Source organism: Ochotona princeps, chromosome 8 (assembly GCF_030435755.1).
Source record: "Ochotona princeps isolate mOchPri1 chromosome 8, mOchPri1.hap1, whole genome shotgun sequence".
In the NCBI taxonomy this organism is placed as follows: domain Eukaryota; kingdom Metazoa; phylum Chordata; class Mammalia; order Lagomorpha; family Ochotonidae; genus Ochotona; species Ochotona princeps.
The window spans coordinates 35,271,606-35,292,234 of NC_080839.1; the positions used below are offsets into that span (position 1 = coordinate 35,271,606).

Below are 20,629 nucleotides of genomic sequence, written 5' to 3' on the forward strand. Positions count from 1 at the left end.
TTAATTAACTTCCAGAGGCCCCTCCTTGTAGTACCATCTAATTAGATATTAAGTTTCAACATACACATTGTGGGGGGAACACATACTTAATTCATGGCACTCACTTATACACGATGTTTATTGGATGAAATGAAATGGGATGAGCTAGCAGCAGGAGCAGACGTGGACACTTGTGTCCAGTTTTTGCAATGTAAACCTAGATAGTTGTGGCCTAACGGAGACTAAGTGATGCAAGAAAGGAATAGGAACCGAGTACATTCAAAGTAAGTAACCAAGTTTCTGTGCCCAAAGGATTAATTCAACTAGAAATATTCAAGAGCAAGGGTGGAACAAGAACTATAAACATACTATTTTTTTAACCCAGAGTGTACAGGCCAATATTCAGAGGCCTAGAAGAGAAATTGTCATTGATCAGGGAAGAAAACTGCATGATTCTGCACGGATATTGAACATTCTGCTATTAAAACAAGCAGATAAGGGTGTGCGTGTGTGAGAGAGAGAGAGACAGAGAGATCATGTCACTGCAAGTCCCACAGAGAGTACAAGCAGAGATATACTCTATCTACCAGGAGATGTGCTTCCAAAACAATCTGAGGATCATTATCAACAAAACACAGTCCTACCTTCCAAACCATCTCTTTTGAGTCCTTTTCTGCACGCCGAGCTAGGGAGGGTGTGGCCTGCAGTAGTGTCCTCTTGTGTGTCTAGAGCATCATCGGGGTGGATAAGCACATTGGCTGCTTAACTGGTAATGGGTGGATGGGACAATAAGGAGGCCCTTGGTAGGAACAAAGTCCACAAAACAGAGCCACTTGTAACTGCAGTTCCCTGAGATGCACAATACTCCCCAGGGAATGGTGACTAATACTAACAATGGCAGTAACACACACAACAGGCTCAGGAGTTAGTGGCTGCTGCATGGTTTTCAGTGGCTTTTTATCCCACACTCCAAAAGCCTGCTCAGGGCCAAAGACATAAAGCATATGGCCCAAGAGTTGTGGAAAGCATTCCAAGGATGCATATGTTTTTCAGTAAACAGTCACCGCTGGTAGCCCAGGCCAGCCATGGCTGCCGGGACAAGGGTAAGATGCGACTCTGCAGCAGAGAAAGGACTGAACAGCAAGACTTGAGAGGGGAAAACAAGAGTAGAGGAGCAAAGACCTTGAAAGAAAGACACTCTGGGCTTTGCTCCAAGCCTGATTCTATTAAAACAGTGGGCCCAAACAAGACACTATGGGAGTATCACTTCCTGCGGGGGCTCTCACTGTCAGGCACTATTACTTCAGTTGCTGACAACTGAATGAAATGTGGTGTCATTGGGTTTCTGAGTCTCCACTGCAGGCAACATCAATTGTTGGTTTTAAAAATGATGAAGGCACAGAAAGAGGCTCCTTTTTTTCTGAAGTTGCCCCAACTCTATGGCACTGTACATTCCTGGGATGGTCTTGATTGCTGGTGTTGGAGCCCATGAAGAAACATGGTGAGTTGGTGGCCCAGGAAGCTGACCCTGGCAGCACCTGGTAGATCAGGGCACACCTTTTGGTGGTTCTTTTCCCACTGTTTCTCCTCCTATATTAAGAGCGTTTCTTCCTTACTCTGTTGATTTTCTTTCTTCTGTTATGTCTACAATGACTGAGATCTTTTCCGGGTACTGTATTTTTTTCTTCTCTTGAACTTAATAATAATGGGAATTTACATTACTGAGACAGAGAAAAATTATTATAACAGATAAAAGACATTTGATATGAAACTAGCTAACTCTACCCCCAGAGTATACTGCTTATCTCAGGTTTGTTTTACCATTATAAGTACAGTTAGTGGAAGGAGAGAGAAAGGAGGTGGCTTTTAAGATTTTTGTATAATTCAACTAGACATGTGAAAATAGAGGGAAAGTTGAATTTCCCATTTGGGGTTCCTCTACCATCCAAGTGTGTGTGGTGTGGTGTGTGGTGTGTGTGGTGTGGTGTGTGGTATGGTGTGTGTGTGTGTGTGCGTGTGTCTTAAAAATGACCTTTAGAGCAGCAAGAGTCTATCTATTTCTGGAGTTACCTCCAGTGGTGTCAGAGTTGGAAATGTGAGGAACAGAGTAGTGCTCAGAATACAACTTCCTCTAGTCTAAATATGTGCCTTCTGCAACAGTGAGCAGCCTTTCCTCCCCCAATCAGTCTTAATAGAAGTAAATGAATATAATTTGTGATATAATCTGGGACCCAGAAATTCCTCTGCTAAGTAAAGCAGGCCAAATGTAGTTTCAAACAATGTTTTCTAAAAGTAGAGTTTACATATTCAAGATTCTATATCCAGTTGGAGATCCATAAGTCTCATCCTATATCACTTGGTATTATTATATAAAACTAAACCAAACACAAAGCTACTGTATTATGACATCCTTCACAAAAATGCAGTATGTGTCTACAGGCATGGAGTCAAGACCATAGTGTGAGGTTAGCACTGATTCTGAAAAAAAAAAACACAAAAAATTCTCTTTTAGTATTCCATGTAAAGTACAGAAAGCACCTGGTGTGTTGCTAATGTGAACATTGTAGTTAAGAATAGAATAATCTGTGGCTTCCATTATATCCCAGCTGAAAAACTTGCTTGACTAATGTTTTGGTCTTAGGAAAGCCACTTTCTTGTCTGTAAAATAGTAATAAAGTCTTTCCATAATTTACAGACTCCCAGAAAATAAACTTAGGACAGAATCCTGGAGTCATCAAGCATTTACTGTGTCACATACAGAAAGATATCAAGGCACTTACTGAGGGACTCCGTAGGCATTGTGTGTCTTGACATTTCCTCCTGATGACTTCTCTGACAGCACACTTGATTGTCTTGGTCCTGTTAGCTTTGCAAAAGGCTGGGACATCAGATGGTCTTCACCCCACTAACTGCCAAGGGAGCTGGCAGCTGACGCGGACTCCCTCTGCGTCTCTTTGCTTTGGTGATGAGATTGGAGGCAGTGGATGTAGTTGGGGTGAGGCACAGAACCAGACTTCATCATTTCTAAGATGAGTCTTTAAGAAACAGACCACAGGCAGCTCTGGGGTTTTTTGTGAATTCCTTTAGCCTCCGGTGAGGCCAACCCACAGAGCTGAAAGGGACTGTGAGAATGTTATTGCATCTTCTTAATTCAAAACATCACTGGAAAGAGACTTCCTGGGATGGGACTGGAGGAAATGGAGTTGCTCAGCTGGAATGAATTACTGAGACTCTTGGGTTGGTTTTGCCCCCTAGTGGTTAGAGGCTTAGGGACCCTAGGAGCTAAATAACTCCTGGCTTTGAGTAAAGGAGGCAGCTAGGTAGAGTTCAGATCAGCAGAGCCATTCATGGTGGTGTGAGCTCAGGTTTGAAGACACCTGCCAACTGAAAACAACAGACTAGATCATAGAAACTTCAATTTTTTCTACTTTTTGGAGTAGGCATCTCTAGAAACAAAACATGTGGCATTGTAATCTCCCCCCCCTCCGACCACTACCCCAGCCCTGTCCCACATATTTCCGGAGAACAATCAAGAATTTTAAGGTCCTGCGGTTTCTGGTTTGGGGCCAACAGCAAATAAGTGAAAGCTAAGGTGAAGAGTTACTGCTCAAGGATGTTTAAGACAAAGATTGCTCCAGAAAGCAGACTCCTATTGGCCTGGGAAGCCAACGTTCTGTGTCCTTAGTGGCCATCCTTTGTGCTCCTTCTGAATGCCTTGAGAGTGAGCAGAAGGGGGCCACCAGAGCAGAGACCCATTTCCATAGAAACTGAAAAATTGCTCCCCTGGCCATCCCCCTCTCTGCTAATCCATTGTTCCTCATATTGCCATAGCATGTGGATCATGAGGGACATAGTACAAGTGTGTCCCTCTAACCCAAAATGTATTCAGACCACTTTCAATTCCTACAACCTAGGGGCAGTAGGTGACTCATTCCCACATTATGGGGAGAGAAATTAAACAGTGGTTTTGAGTTTCTAAAATACTTTCCCATCCACTTCTCTGTGTGAGAAGATTTCCTTAAATGTAATGTTGTATAGATTATTTTTCTCTCCTTTATAAAAATTTCTCACTGAATCTCAGAACATTATAAAAACAAGTGACTGTACCATTGATTCCCTTCTTTCTGTGTTATCTTTTCCGATATTCTGATATATTCAGGCTGATTATTTTCTGTAACATCTCTGCAATGTAAAGGCTTTGACCACATCAAGTGGCAGATCTGCAGTTCTGAGTAGTTTCCTACCTTAGTTGCTCATTACCGTTGCTGCTCAATCTTTGTGCTGAAAGCAAGTGCATTCCCTCTCTTGTGGAGGTTGGGGGTGTGCTGGGGACTGTACCACATTTCAGTGAAACCAGGAATACCGTTTAGTCAGGATGAGAGAAGGAAATGGATTTGGGGTACATTATTCAAGGAAGGCTATAAGCTAATTTTTTCGAGTAGGTGGGTAATCCTTGATTTTTGATTGTTAACAAGAATGCAAAGAAGCTAGAAAAATGTAAATTACACTTTTCACTTAAAAATAGTTAAAAAAAAAAAAAAAGGAAACCCATAGACTCCTTTACTTAAACCTATTCCTGTCTGGCTAGAGTGGAAATGGAGACAATGAAATCATTCTCAGCAAATTATTAATGCAATATAGTTTTTTCCTCTCAAGAGAAGGAAACTGAAGAATGACTGTGGCCTTTTGTTGTAGATAGCTTTTCAGAACGGTGTACCGTAAACAGATTATCTGCAGTGTTTATTCAGTGTGAAAAAGCAGCTCCAAGAGCCCCAGGTGCTTGCCAAGATCATAATTGTACCTTCTTAAATACTTTCATTACTTGGAAGTACAATAAGCGAGCCACGGACACATGCTTTCCATTTTCTTGTCAACAAAACACCTCCCAGAAATTAAGCTCTATTTTCTCTAGAAAATTTCTCTAGAACTGCTCAGAGTCTATGCAAAATGAAGGGAGGTGGGACTTTGCTTGAATTTCTTTATGACCTTGAAAAGAAGCACATATGTTTTCCCTCCAAAACAGGATAAGTTATGAATGAGGTACAGGAGGGGCTCAAATCAGAATCTGAAGTCACAGGTTTTTTTTTCCTGCTTGACTACATATGGATGTTAAAGTTAAGAATGCAGTTTTGTTTCCTTTTTAGCTTATCTATTTGGTGATAGATGGACACACAGAGCACTCCCACCTCCTTGCTCATTCCCCAAATGACCACAACAGCACGAGGCTGGGCTGTGCTGGGCTGAAGGTGCTATCCAGCAATATAGTCAGAAGTTGAGCAAAAGAATCAGTTACAAATGAACAAAGGTAAGCTTTTCTGATAGACAACTTTGTGTGTATTATTTCACTAATATTCCTATTACACTGCCACGTAGGTTTTTGGCAACCCATTTCAGGGATAAGGAAACTGAGGCTCAAAGGCTTTAAAACTGCTTGGGGCAACTGCATCTCATACTGAAGTGCTTGGGTTTGAGTCCCAAATGGCACACACCCTGGGAGGCAACAGGCGATGGCTCAAATACTTGGGCAAGTACACATACTGGTGAACTAACTTGAACTTTGGACTCCTAGCTTTGGTCTGACCAACCCAGAGCCACTGTGGGCATTTGGCGAATGAGTGAAAAGATAGAAGACTTGTGTCTCTCTACCTTTATGCTCTTCTATTAAAATTTCAAAAACATTTTTGCAAATCATTTATGGAAGAAAACTGTTTATTTAAATTAAAAAATATATAAATTTACAAAAGCCTGGGCATCTTTAATGTAAAACTAATTCGGTTTGGAAATAAGCATATGCCTGTGAAATAATTGTCATTTGTGTCATGAATAGATCTATCATTTCCAGAACTTTCCTCCCACATTCTTGTTCATCGTCATACTTACTATCATTCTTTGTGTGTTTAACAACGCTTCAAACACGATTTATACTCCTGGCACATTTCTGTGTATATAGTGAAGTGTTGTCAACTATGGGTATTATGATACACAGTAGACCTCTAGAACTTACTCATCTTGCATAGCTCAAGCTTTGTGCCCATGACTGCTTCCATCCCATTTCTCCTCCCTCTGGCAGCAGATAACTGTTGATGCTACTCCTTGTTTCTATGCATATTTCTCCTATATGTAGTTTTAGGTGATAGTTGTCCTTCTATATCTACTTATTTCAATAGCATTGCATTTTACAAAATGTTTGAATATTCTTCCTTTTTATGCATGTGCCATAATTTTCTTGTCATTAATCAGTCAATACATATTTAGGTTGATCACAGATCTTTGCTATTTTCATTACTACTGCGATGAGAATGGATGTGCAGATACCTCAAACTAATGAATCATAGAGCACATGTATGCCCAGCTTTCATAGTTATCCCAATGTACATACCCACCAAAAGTATTCAAGAAAACCCCTTTTCAACATTCTTGCCAGCATTGTATTTTGTCTTTTTGATAATGTAGAGTTTTTCACTTTGTCATGCCATTGGGTTAATTATTGATTTAGTTGTTGCCTTTTTGTGAACATCAGATTTCTTACCTCTAATGATACTAACACCCATCTAGAAATTGATTATTAAAGTATCCCCAAAAGTCCCTGGTGTGTAGAATGTTTTCCAAAATGGTTAATGTCCTGTTCCCTTCTCCTTCCACTCCTTTTGATGTCTTCATATTGAACTTACATTTAATGAGTCCTCTCTGATCACACATTATCACCTGAGCCCTTGATGCACACTATTAGATCTTACGCTTATAACCCTTCTTTGGCCATTGGACCCCAATTTTTGGAATCCCAATTCACAAGATCTAGGTGTATTGGCATCCTCATTGGAACCCTGTCAATATTCTGCCTGTTCCTTAAGCCCACTTTATCCACTTTAGCTTGCTGTGTTTTTTTCTCTTCCAAATTTGCTACCATGTATTTCCTTTCTCATTTATAATGATTTGTTTAAATCCCACGATGTGTGTGTGTGTGTGTGTGTGTGTGTGTGTGTGTGTGTTTGAATTGTTCTCTAAGACCAAATTTCTAGAGGGAAGGCACTATGTGTCCTTCTGATTGTTAATTTCCAAGTTCTTCACACGGTATCTTCAGGTTAGGTTGCTAGTTTCAATGGAAGAGTCCATTCCTCTTTCCTGAAAGAAACTGACTGAATATTAAAAAAAAATACTGTCTATTCCATTGCCCACACTCCAATTCTGAATCCAGCCCAACTGCTTAATAACAGAAAAGTGTCTGTTTTCTCTAATTTGGTTTAATGCTTTTCCTGTAGATTCACATCTCTTCCTGTCACAAAGAAATCATTTTATCCTGCTGGGTAATTAATACAAATGTACAGTATGGCAAACATATTCCTGTAGACTGCTTATTTTGTTGGTAAATTACAGGAAATCCTATACAGTACACCTGGGACACCCTGCAGTTTGAAATTAGAATATAAAGCGTCTCCCAGTTCTTCCTACTTGGCCAGGATACTGGTCTGAGTGTGAAAATCTTTCTAGTTAGACATGTAATAAACTGGAATGATGGCAAATTCATTTGCTTTCCTTTAGCTTAAAATTAATAAAGATTTTAATTCTAAGCTTAAAAAATGATCCTGTTTATAGTCTTCTGAGTTACTAGAAGGGGATGTAATATGGCATTGGTTCCTAGTTGTGAATTCATTCAGAAAACATGTGCCACGTACAAATTTGTAACCAAATCCTCAGAGTCTAAGGTATATTGCCAGTAAAACTCTTTGGCCTAGCTTTAGTTCTGTGTGATGTCACATCTCTACAAGCCCTGGGATAGCATTAAACTGGTCACAGCTGTTTCTGATTGTAGCACTCTAACCCTCTTAAAGACAGGGCTCACCCCTTCCCACCCTCTTCCTGCACGGCTTTCTTTAATAAGAACATGGTCAATGGGTTCTGGTTGGTTATTCCCACCACAAGTTTGTAGAGACTCAAGATTGTGGTGATTCAGCCCCAGAAAGGTGAATGCAGATGCATAGGCACACAAATTCTCATGTGAACACAAATGAAAAAGGCCAGGAAGGGTCTTCTTGTTGATCATTGATTTGTAAATTTTTAGGTCTCTGTGCCTAAACACAAAGCAAATGTATTGTTGTCATCTTCCTTTCTGAAAACAATAATCCAATTTGATCCATATAAGCCAATGAGAAATGTCACTTCTCATCTCTCTTGGGCAGGGTAAGTGGTAACAGGAGAGTAGCTGGTCTACCCCCTGGCTGAAATATACGCCTTACTTTTGGGTTGCATAGAGTGCTCTTGTTAACATGGATACACAGACAATTTGTTAAAACTGTATTATAAGATCGAATACTCAGCTCTGCCATAGTAGCTTGGAAGCAGCCATGGACTACTTGTAAGTATTGTCTCAAATTTTATTTACAAAAAGACAGGAGTTGGGTGGGATTTGGTCCCCAGGATGACTATAATCGGTAACATCCAATCCCAACTTCTACCCCTCAGGCTTTATGGTCTCTGATTCGCCTGTTTGGTCATGAAACAAAGAAAATTATCTTGTGAAAATTATTGCTTACGGCAGTCCCAAGGGCGCTAAGAAAGGAGGTGAAAATTGTTACACTTGGAGGGACAGAATAAGAAAGTGTTGAGTCCAGACTGTTTTGTCTCTTTTTCTGACTCCATCTAACCTCCCTGCAGTCCAGCCACCAACCAGTCAAGCCTATTTTACAAGGTGCTACTCACACGGCTGGCCTCACAGTTTGTAAACACATAGAAATTTCTCTGGATCTAGATTTGCAGACTTCAAAACCCAAAGAAAACTTTGGAAACTTAGGGTTGTTAAGGAAAAGTACCAAACCCCAGATGTTGATGAGTTGGGAGCATTTTAAGAACCTAGTCTTATTGGATTCCTGCCCTTAAAAGCCATGATGTCACTGCAGAGTATATATGATGTCAGGCTGTAAAAAGATCAGAAAGCTTTTGAAAATTCCTGGATCGTGTTGGGAAGTTTATGTGCAGTGCTGAACAGAAAATGCAGTGTTCTGTTAACCTCTTCCCTCCACCTCCTTTCCAAGTACCTCTGCCGGCAAAATGGAAGTGAAGCAGTTCTTGCTTCTGCCTTTCTCTCCCTGGGAATACAGACTCCTTTTATTACCAGAACACAATAATTCTTTGACGAAGTTGCAATTAAACTTTTCTAGAAGATCCTTGGCTTTACCACTATATAAAGAATGAAATGGTCAGCTTTTTTAGAAAGAGCTCTTCATTTCCATGAAATATAGACAATCTCCCTTACCCACCCCACCACCCAACTCCTCAAGTTTGCACAGGGAAAAGAAACATACAATCAGTTCTGTATTTTTATTTAGAACATTCTTAAATTCTTATTCCAATTATCTGAAAGTTGTGGAATTTTATTTCCTTATCTCCAAAGATAGAGTACTAATAATTTTTTTGGTTTCAAAGTTATTTATTCCAGAGAGAGAGAGAGAGAGAGAGAGAGACATACTAGGGGTATACGTCTGTCATCATTTATCTGGTAGGTTATGGGGTAGACTGACATCTAGATCTCTAAAACAGGCTGTTGGACTCACATAATCCGAGACATGGCCCAACTGACAAAAATGCTCACAACAGTGGGCCAGGCTCAAGTGAGAACTCATAAATACCATCCAGACTGCTGACATGGATGGCGGGAATCCAACCCTTTGAACCATCATGGGCGCCTTCCAGGATCTGACTTAGCAGGAAGTTGGAGAGAGGAACCAGGGCTGGGAATAGAGTTCACGTACTCTGATGTAATATGTAAGCACATCGCAATTGCTAGTAGAAAGAGCCATCCCATTAAATAATTTATGTTGCTACACTTTCGAAGACAACAATCTCACAATCCCATGGTGAACTATCAGGTTAATCACCTGTCAAGAATGATTAAGGGGCTGGAGAGGATGATTTTTGAGGAAAGATTAAAAGCACTAAATGTGTAGAGGAGATGGGGGAGGCATTTGATAGCCATCTACTAAAATCAAGAAGGAGGGGGACTATAAGGAAAGGGGAGAATTATCTCACTTTGAAACTGGGCTCCAACTAAGAGTAATGTGAAGAAATTCGGGGCAGGAAGATAAAAGATGGGCATCACAAAAGTCTTCCTGACACTGAGGTTCTTTAGATGGTGGACCCTTCTCTCCGGAGAGTGGAATGGCGTAGAATCCCTTAGGCAAGAACGCCTGGATGGGGACAAGCTTGAGCATTAAGAGTGTAAGCTGAACATTTTTTTTTCAGTTCTTTGCATTGCTTTTGCAAGAATGCCAGTATGATCCCTCAAGTTTGCCAATCCATGTGTAACAAGAAAAATAAGCCCCCCCCCCCAATAAAAACCCAACCCTGAATGGGAGATGGTTGTGGGACCCACATATACTAATCTACTCAATTCTTTCACCTGAGAGATCCCTTTCCCAAATTTAGTCTCGATATCCCAAAAAATGGTAGATGCACAATGTTTTCTTTATGTTAAAAAATACAATAAAGATCAGGGCTGATATTGCCACATGGCAAATCAAACTGCAGTCTGGGATGCCAGCATTCCATAGGGATGTCGGTTTTAGTCCAGCTGCTCCAGTTCCAAGACAGCTCCTTGATAATGACTGCAGACCAAGTGCTTGGCCCCTTACAACCAAAAGAGTGTTGCAGAAGAAGCTTCACGCTTCCTGCTTCAGCCCGGCCACTCCAGACATTTGGGGGAGTGAACCAGACAATGGAAGACCTCTCTGTGTCTCTCCCTTTTTTTCTGTCATTCTGCCCTTTGAATAAACAAAAAAGAAATCTTCTCAGAAAACACAATAAAGGTAAAAGTGGAGAGATAAAATAGCACTTTTTATACTTGTTTGGCAGAAAGTGCTTTGAGCAATACTGAAGGACAGAAATGAATTCACACAAAATCTTTCTGATAAAGATTAGCCATGTTAACAAAGTGGTATGTGTCATTCTGTCAATATCATATTTTCATTAAGTAAACTTCAGTACTCTTGGTGTAATTTCTTTAAGTTTGGGCTATTTGTACTTTTCTGCCATGCATGCATTTGGTTACCCCCAATGTGATTGCTTTCAACTACCAAAATGAGCTCTTGGTAGTTGCAGAATCTTAACTCATTCACTACAGAAATATTGGCCAAATTCAATTGGAATTATTCACATACACGTATTAGAGAAGTGACATTACATGCTATTAAAATCACATGTACTTGAATATTTACTATTTAGCTCATCAAATAGCCCACTTAAGGTTACTAGGGAACTCTAAGAGGCAGATAATGTTATGTTGGTAAATGATTAAAAGAGAGATGGAGAAGAGGGGCTAAAAAAGAAAGAGGATAAGCAAAAACCGAGGAAAAGATAACTGATTTTAGATTTACAGTCTGGTTAATATTCCTACCCTCTCTAATCCCTTAGCTTTCTTTGTCTTTTCCCCAAGACGGGCACCACCAGCACAGGCTGATAGCATGAACCTGAGTCTCTCTTTGAAGCAGATACTGTATCCCTAACATTGTGATGCTGTTTAAACAAGGCCAGAGAAGCAATGGGGCATGTTTTGATGTGACAGGTCACTTTGAGAAAAATAAGATAACACGTGAGAAAAGATTAAATATACTTTTAAAAGAAACCAAAATTCCTTAATTTTAGATGACCTTACATTCAAATATTATTAAAAAAAACTCAGAGTACAATCGGTAGGCAATTTTCCATTGGATTCCTCCTGACCTATTTATAAAAACAATCACAGACATTGTTGATATAGTAATTTTATCAGCGTCAATTTAAATGTCTACGGCTCCAGATGAATTATTTTTTCTTAAAAATCATAATATGGATTTTAGTTACTCATTTGAGTTTCTCTGTTGAAATTTTAAACTCTCATCAAAATTCATGTTGTTATAAAGACATAACCCAATTACCTTTCCTAAGACTTTTCCGTAAAATGATGGAATGAATAAATAAATAGAAAATGTATAATTCCTTTACCTAGTTGTTTCCGTATGCATGCTTAACTTGTCATTGGTCAGGAAAGAAGGATGCTGAGCTGCACTTTGTCTTTGCATACTAACATGGATGGCAGCAGGAAAATGAATTCTCCTTCCCCTCAGCCTCTCCAACCCCAGCTGACTTTTGCTCATTTCCCGTCTGCAGGCACAAGCCTATAATAAAAGAACGCTGAAAAATATGTGTGAATCTTGATTCTGGTTTTTCTGAGCTTCCTCTTTTTTTCCCTGCTGTTTGTTGATTTTGTAGATGTTTTTGTGGAGGTGAGAATATGTGTATGTGGTTTAATTATATGAAAATTATACTGGGGGTTCAGTAACCAGTGGCTTGAAAATTAACTGAATTATGAAAGCTGAAATGTTGCTCACAGCATCAGTTAATGACAAGGTCGTTGCCACTGTCATATTGAAAAGAAATGTCACACTTGAATGGGGCTGAGATGGCTGTGCTGTCCCAGGGTCCCAGGTAGGGACAATGAAACAGGAGCTCCTTGGGTACTGTTTCATCCCGTGTTTGAATCTCTTGCATTCTTCTTTCAACTCATTTTGGTTCTACTGTGTTCCCATAACATATGGAGTCCCTAGATATTCTGCTATAACATGAAAACTTTGGGGGCTGGGAAAAACACATCATGAATAGATTGGAAATTCTCTCTAAATGCCCTCTTGGGTGATTTATGTAAAGGCTCATTGTGTGTTGTTTCTGTCTTTTACAAAAATCAAATATGTCTAGGATTATTTGACTCCAAAAGCCTGTATCAGGGATCTGGATGGCAGCATATCCCATACACTACCAGATAAATGAAAACAGATGTATGCCCCAAGTATCTTCTCCTAGAGCCTCAGCTCTGGGCAACTGTAGTTAATTGAAAAAGAGGGAGGAGGAAATTGAGTTTGGGACAGAGTCAGTTGGAGATGAAGAAAGAATACAGATAGAAGACTTTAATGTTTAGCTCATCCCAGGGCAGTTGGCAGAGTTGGCACATGGGGCAGGGGATGTGGATGGCTGGCACAATACATCTACAGAGCAGCGACCCAAACAAGGAGTATGAGTGACAGCAACTTGTGACCCAAAGGAGGATGAGTGAGCCTCAGTTCCGTTAGAACCCAAATGATGGGGGGTGAACAGAGGGCTCAGACGAAGGGGGAAATTGCCATAGCCAAGAGCTGCAACTTCCTCTTCTTTGAGCAGTATATGGGATCAGAGATTATAGCTGCCATGCTTCTTTCCCCTTCCCTTTTCTCTCAGGGTGAGTATAACCTGCCTACAAAATAAGATGCAAAACATAAATGCATATTTTTAATTTCAATTCCTCCAAATGCAATGTGTCACCTTTCAGATCCTTGAGTGGGAGAAGTATGGTGCATAGCTATTGTTTCTCTGTCACAGAAATAAGCCATTTACTTAACTACACCTCAATTAGCCTTTGCAGGAGCCCAATGAAGTTGACTGATAAAGAATACCAGCCAATGAATACCATTTCTGGTTTTGAGATAAGACACCACACTTGGAACAATAAAGGAAGTGCGTTGTCAAAGACCATCCAAGGAAAGAACAGCACAACCAGGACACAATTACACATTTGTCAGAAGATGAGATTGTGGACTGAACCCGTTTGTAGACAGTCACTAAGCTATGTGATATATGACTAGGGTAACTTAAATTTTTGCTTTGCTTGGATAACACCACTCTTTACCTTCACCTCAGAGTCCTATCTGCCTCCCATTGGGCCAGGCAATAGTTTCTTCTTCTAATACGGGAACTTCCTAAAGTTGAGGCAAAAATGGAATTAAAATGTAAGTTTATTTTGGCGCAAAAATAATCTTGAAGCTATGCATGATTTTTCAAAAACGATTTATTTGAGAAGCAGAAAAGGAAAAAGAGGAGAGTGGAGAGAGATTCTATCCATTGGTATAGTTCCCAGTTGGGACTTGCCAGTCATGAAGCAGAGATTCATGAACATAATCTAGATTTTTCACATGAGTGATAGGAACCAAACGCCTTAAGCCATCACCACTGCCCCACTGTTTTGTACTAGCAAGAAACTACAGTTCCAGGAGCTGGAACCAGGTATCAAACCCAGGTACTCTGATGTTCTAACTGGCACCTCAACAGCCAACAACAAACAGCAAGTTAAACTACAAAAAGTTTCTGATGAGCCATTCTATTGACACCTCCTCCCCAAACCTTGTGGTTCCAGCAGCACAAAGAATAGATCTTTTCATTTTGGTTCCAGGTACCTAGGGCAGTGGTGGTGGTCAAGAAGTTGCAATATTTACTCCTGGCTGAGTGTAGAGGTTCCTAAAGGCAAGAACGTGCATCAGCTCTTCCTCCCAGTGCCTGTTAGCTCCACTGCTTTCAAAACTGGAGAAGGCGAGGGAAAGGAGTGTTGAGCAGGGATGAAGGCAGTGAGCCCTTTACCTAGGTGGGGGACCTGGAAGAAGCTTCTGGCATTTGGCTTCTGATTCCTGGCTTTGGACCATTTGGAAAGTGAACCAGAAGATGGTAGATATTCTCTCTCTCTCTCTGTGTGTGTGTGTGTGTGTGTGTGTGTGTGTGTGTGTAACTATACCTTGTAAATTATTCTTCACCAAAAATTAAAAAAAACTACAAAAAATGCAAGTGTGCATTTCTCAGACACTTTTGCTGGTATATATGACACGACTCTGAGCATGGAGTGTAAGATGTTTAGGAATGAGTTTAAAGGAAAGGGAAGCAGACCTTGCAGGATCATACCTTCTACTCAAGCATACCTGTTGTCTGACCTCATGATGTCTGGAAATGTCACACATGCATCTCACGATGGAACTGGGGGAAAAGACAATAAAACTGCACAGACTGAAAGACTGGATGTACCACACCAACATGGGATTACTTTAGCTTTCAGATGTCTCATTACATGAAAGTAGATGTTGTGAGGATCGAGTGGGTAGATGCATCTAAAACTTCTGTCAGTGCCACGCATAGTAAGGCTGTAAGTGCAGCTACTGTTAGTTTTGTTAAAGCCACCCGTTATGTAGGTTTCTTATCAGGTATAGCTGAGTCTAATCATAACAACTACCAGTGCTAAATGTAGCTGAACAAGTTATTAACTACTAAGCTCTGTGAAGGCAGTGACTGTGTTCTCCAAGGAGCTAACTGGAATTACATGGGAAAAGCATTTTGTAATCAAATAAGCTTGAAAATTCCTGGAATTTTCCAAATACTCAGATTTCTCTTGTCGTTCTTTCAGACCATTTTTTTTTTTTTAAGCGTACATTAAAACTATCTGGGGTGGGTGGTTTCTGAGCTGGGCTGTTGGGAAAGGGAACTTGGGGACCAAAAAAGAAAAAAAAAAAGACTATCCAAAGGTAAGATTGAGTAGGTAGCATTTCTTAAACTTCTTAGCCCAAAGAACACACTTTCTACATTGTACAAGACTGATGTGCAACACAACATGCTTTTAGGAATCCTAGCATGATGTCTTACAATGTCATGTCCCTTTCTAATATCTATTATGATCCTTACTCCCAGATTCCCTGAGTGCACTGAAGGTTTTCACTCCACGTTTTGTTCAAATTGCTCCACCATCCTACAATGCACCTTAAAAAATGTCGAGTGCCATTTCTGTTCCCAACATAATGATAAAAAAACATTTATACATTTTTGAAATAATTCCTCATAACCATCAGACTTGATATTTTAGATTATAATTTAATAAAGAACAAAACATCAATCCTGTAAACCGTAGTGTCATAACACAATAAATGGTTAATTCCTGATTCCACACCCACAGAAACCACAGATCTGGATGATTCATCAAGACATTTGCCTCTGTGTGGTGACGCGATACACAGATGGCTTTGAACTGACGACTCCATGTCTCAACGGGAATCATCCTCCTAATTTACCTTTTGGGAAAAAAAAAAGGCAAGAGATGGTCTATTAGCTGCCTCAGTTTCTTACAATTCTTTGGCCCGAACTGGTTGTGAGGTTCCACCTGACCACAGGAGGGCGAGGCAGTTTAGTCACCATGAGCTAGGCACATGATAAGTCCAATGAAGATCTAGCACAAATTCCATCTGTCACTGACATGACTTATTTTATTGCATTGTGTAGGTGGAAAATGAGGCGTCCAAAAGGAGAGCAACTTGTTCATGATCACACACCATAGTCCATCAGCAGCTTCTTGGCCTCTTCTGGGCTCGCCTGGATTTGTTTATAAAGCTCCTCTACCCCATCCTTCACCTGCGTAAGGGACTGTTCAGAGACCAAAACATCTAAGAAGAAATAGCACCTGCTTTCCTCACCCCCATCTGTACTTTTCGCCAACTTATAACGCACAACAACTTCAAAAAAGAGGAGAAAAATATCTGCCCTTACTTCACACCCCATACACACAGACCAGGATGTCCTTCTACTGCTTTACAGAGTAGAGAAAACAATGGGTCCCTTTGTAGAGAGTTTTAAGTCTTTTATCTTTCTACAGATTCAACCACAGTATCGATTCCTTATTGACCTAAACTGTCCTAAGCACAGCTGTGGTTTTTTCTCATATAGTGTTTGGGAGAGTTAAGGCAGATACTACTTTAATATTGATTTTTGTGAAAAAGGTGCAGGAAAGAGGGCAATTTGTGTCTGCAGTTGCTCTTCAGTATAAAAGATACCATTGTTAGGAGCTTATAGCATTATATCAAGGGTCTTAATCTGTAGCAATCTTTTTTTACAACTTCGAAATAGGCTTGGGCAAATGTGTTATTGGTGTTAATGATATTTTGAAGTGAAGCAAATTTGTCAGCCTCCCTAAGTAAACTTCTCAACTTAACTATTTGAGAACTTGGCAGGTTGAATGTGCAGAAATCCTATGGTTTGTTTTATTATTGGAAGTACTTTGAAACAAATATTTTGTTGCATAAATAGTGACAATAATGCTGCTCAATGAATCTTTGGGAAATGGGAACAGTCAGCTGGGGCTAAAATAAACCATGCATTGCACTCTAGCCAGATATTTATTTACATATAGAAAGTCAAAGAGCTCTGGTTTCTGGAATATCACCTTTGATCCAGATGAGAGAAGGAAAGTATAACTCAAGAGTAGGAAACTCTATTGGCAGAATGGAATGACTGTTGAACTTAGACTTTTCATGTTTGTGAATGAATAAATATTTTAAACCATAAACTCTATTTGGATGACCGAAAAGCTTCTTCAAAATGTTTAAGAAAACCATAAGAAATGGGAGCTTTTTGAATTCAACTAGCTTACTTTGTTTTATTTTATCAAATGTACTCAAAATTAACATTTAGCATTCTAAATTCAGAGTGAGTTTTCCAGTCACCATCATGTAGTCTTATTGAAGGTATCTGTTTGGCCAGTGAATCAGTGTGATATTTGAATTATGTGATGGTGGCACAAAGCCTGAGGGATGGCCCCAGACAGTGATGATCAGGACTGATATGGGACTCGGAGCACTGAGTCCTCTGTGGTTGTGGTAAGACTGCTGGTAACTGATCTTTCAAGTCTAAAAGGCACGGTCTCCTTCACCATTGGGTGAATGTCACATACCATTCCTCAAGGTTGAAAAGATCCAAAGCTTCTCAGGATGCTGGAACTATCACCCTAAAAAAAAATTTTCTGTTTGACATTATTAAACTGACACTTTCCCTGGGTGAATTCTGTGTTATTGAGTTTTAACACTCTCCATGGGCAAAACACTTCTCTTGGATTTGATTCTTGCTGATAAATGCCAAGATGCGTGAATTATTCAAATGATCACTTTCTATAAACAATTGATTTTTACTTAAAGCTGCAAGAAATTCCAAAATAACACCTGCTCATCAGGTCATTAGTTGGTATTTTAAGCATTTTTCTTTTGTCCAAAGCTATTGTATTGAAAAATACAGTTTTAGGGCCCCACTGGGCTGCCTTCTATATATTAAACTGTAATATTATCTGCAGAATATTATATAAGAAAGCTAGATAAGTAATTGTTCCAGAAGGAATGGGGGCCTGGTGATTTGATGACACCCTTAATCATCTTTTTCTTTCTTCAATTTCATTTTAAATTTCCATATTGAGTTATTTGACAAAATTTACAAAGGTGGAAAAAATATGCCCCATATTGATTAACTCTTTGGCATAACAATAAATTATCTTGATAGCACATAAATACTTACATATAGCAAAGCAAACCTTTATGCAGATCACACACACACACACACACACACACACGTGTCTCCCATATGCTGTGCCACTTGAAAGCTGGGACAGCCACAAAAATAAATTTAGGCTTATGTACCAGGCACCCAAAGGAGCAAGCAGGTAGTAGGGCAAAACCAGCATTCATAAATTCATAATGATCTCTGTCACTGACAGTGTTTTTTTCTACATTTTTTATTGAAATTCATGTTCATAGAAGAACTCAGACTGTCAACCAGAAGAAACTGGAAACCAAAGTGTGTGGCAGACACAGTGAATAAACTGAAAGTATGCAGTGGCCATTTGAGCAGGTCTCTAATGTGACTTGCAGTGGCCCAGGAAACTCCAGAAAGCACAGGGGAGCCCAAACAGAATCTTGAGAACAAATGGCATTCTTGTCTCCTAAAAAGTTTATACAGCAGTGGAAATAACCGGAGATTGCAAAGTTTGGGGGTCAGCATTGTGACACAGCAGTTAAGCCGCCACTCACACAATGCTGTCATTCTGTATGACTGCTGGTTTGAGAGCTGCTTGCTCCACTCTCATCCAGCTCTCTGTTAGTTCCACTGAGAAACCTGCTAAAGATGGCACAGGTACTTGAGCCTCACATCCATGTGGAGAATCAAAAGATGCTCCAAACTCCTGGGCTTGGCCTTACTCTACCCTGGCCTTTGCAACCAGTACGGATGTGAATTAGTGGATGGAAGATTCTGTGTGTGCGTGCACACACACACACACACACACACACACTCCTGTATCTTCTCTGCATAACTTTGACTTCCAAATAGATAGATACTTTAAAATATATAAAAAATAAAAAGATAAAATTTATACAGGGAATTTGTCCTTAAGGGTAACAGAAATTACACAATCTGAGCTCAGAGGTGTGGAGGCCAGCACGAACTGGCCAAACAGTGCAGAACTCCATACAATACCACCACTCCCCACCTCCCAACTGTGACACATTCTCGGGGACACTCCACAAACCAGGAACAACAGTACTGTGAGGAGCGGCACAAAAACAGAGGGAGCGACTGCCTTTTGGGTGTATTCTGAAAACTTTGCTTACCACAATGCTAGTGACCTAGGATTCTAAATAGTAAATAGCTTAGTACAATGAAGTGTCATGGTTAGAATTACTTGAAACCACTTCATAATTAATGCAGCCCACAGCAGAACTCCCCTTTGGCATTTATAATATATAATACATATTATAATATAGATCTATTTTATAATTCGATTTTTGACATGGGATTTTTGACATACTCTGACTTTTTCCAGGTTGTTGCCATCAAATACATGGAAACAGACCATATTGTGTTTCATTGGAAGTGATACAAGGAAATTTTTTCACCATTTTGGAAAATTATGTCATTGATCAACTTGCAGTGTTGGATTTACCATTTAATCCACCTGTACTGTTCGTTTACATTTATAGCTATTATGTGACTTCAAATAGCTGATTATTTAATCACAAGAAAATATTTATTTCATTATCATATATACTAAAATAAACGTTACAGGAAAGGGTTTTTGTATTTGATTAGACTGACACTAACTCAAAAATGAAGTCCAGTTTGTCCTATGATTTACTCTGTTAGCTTTAAATGGTCCTTTTCAGGCTTTCCTTCTCTCCCTTTCTCCGTTTTAAAAACCTTTAAAGCCAAGACTATGTTTGCATGTATGGTGTTATGCCATGTTTTATTGTTTTCTACTGTTTTCTTTTTAATTGGCACATAATTGCTCATGTTAATGAGATACATTACTTCAATACAGATATGTAGTTCCTGATTTGACTTTTTCATTCTTCAGACTAGGCACTGTGCTTACATTTCTGCAGTCACAACCCTCATTTCTGCCAACAGTCCCTGCCACAGCTCAGTCTGATGTGAAAAAATTCCTTTCCCAGGTGAAGGCACCTGTGCTTTCCTCAGCTCTGCAACTGGAGGCGACACGGTGATTGTGTGATCCAACTGCTCATTGAACGATGCGAGTTTAGAGGTATGTGCAAGATTTTATTATTTTCATAGAAAATGTAAGACTTTCTCCAGAAATGAGAGACCTAAGATTGTACCTTGAACAATCTTTTTATTTTATTTTATTTTATCTTATTTTAAGGTTTATTTATTTTTCTTGGAAAGGCAGATATACAGAGAGGAGGAGAGTCAGAGAGGAAGATCTTCCATTCGATGATTCACTCCTTAAGCGGCAGCAACGGCTGAGCTGAGCCAATCCGAAGCCAGGAGCCAGAGGCTTCCTCCAGGTCTCCCATGGGGGTGCAGGGTCCCAAGGCTTTGGGCCGTCCTCGACTGCTTTCCCAGGCCACAAGCAGGGAGCTGGATGGGAAGCGGGGCTGCTGGGATTAGAACCGGCTCCCATATGGGATCCTGGTGCGTTCAAGGCAAGGACTTTAACTGCTACGTTATCGCTCTGGGCCCTTATTTTGTTTTTTAATTCTTATTTATTAATTCTTCTAATCTGAAT

General features: G+C 39.9%; 1 long non-coding RNA gene across 1 annotated transcript in view; it reads left to right on the top strand.

The window, feature by feature from the left end:
* Positions 1–14,373, top strand: part of LOC131480993 (uncharacterized) — a 29,382-nt gene extending 15,009 nt beyond the window's left edge. The window contains exon 3 of the long non-coding RNA XR_009245960.1: positions 14,207–14,373. This is a non-coding gene — a long non-coding RNA (uncharacterized LOC131480993). The remainder of the gene's footprint in view (positions 1–14,206) is intronic.
* Positions 14,374–20,629: the final 6,256 nt, after the last annotated feature.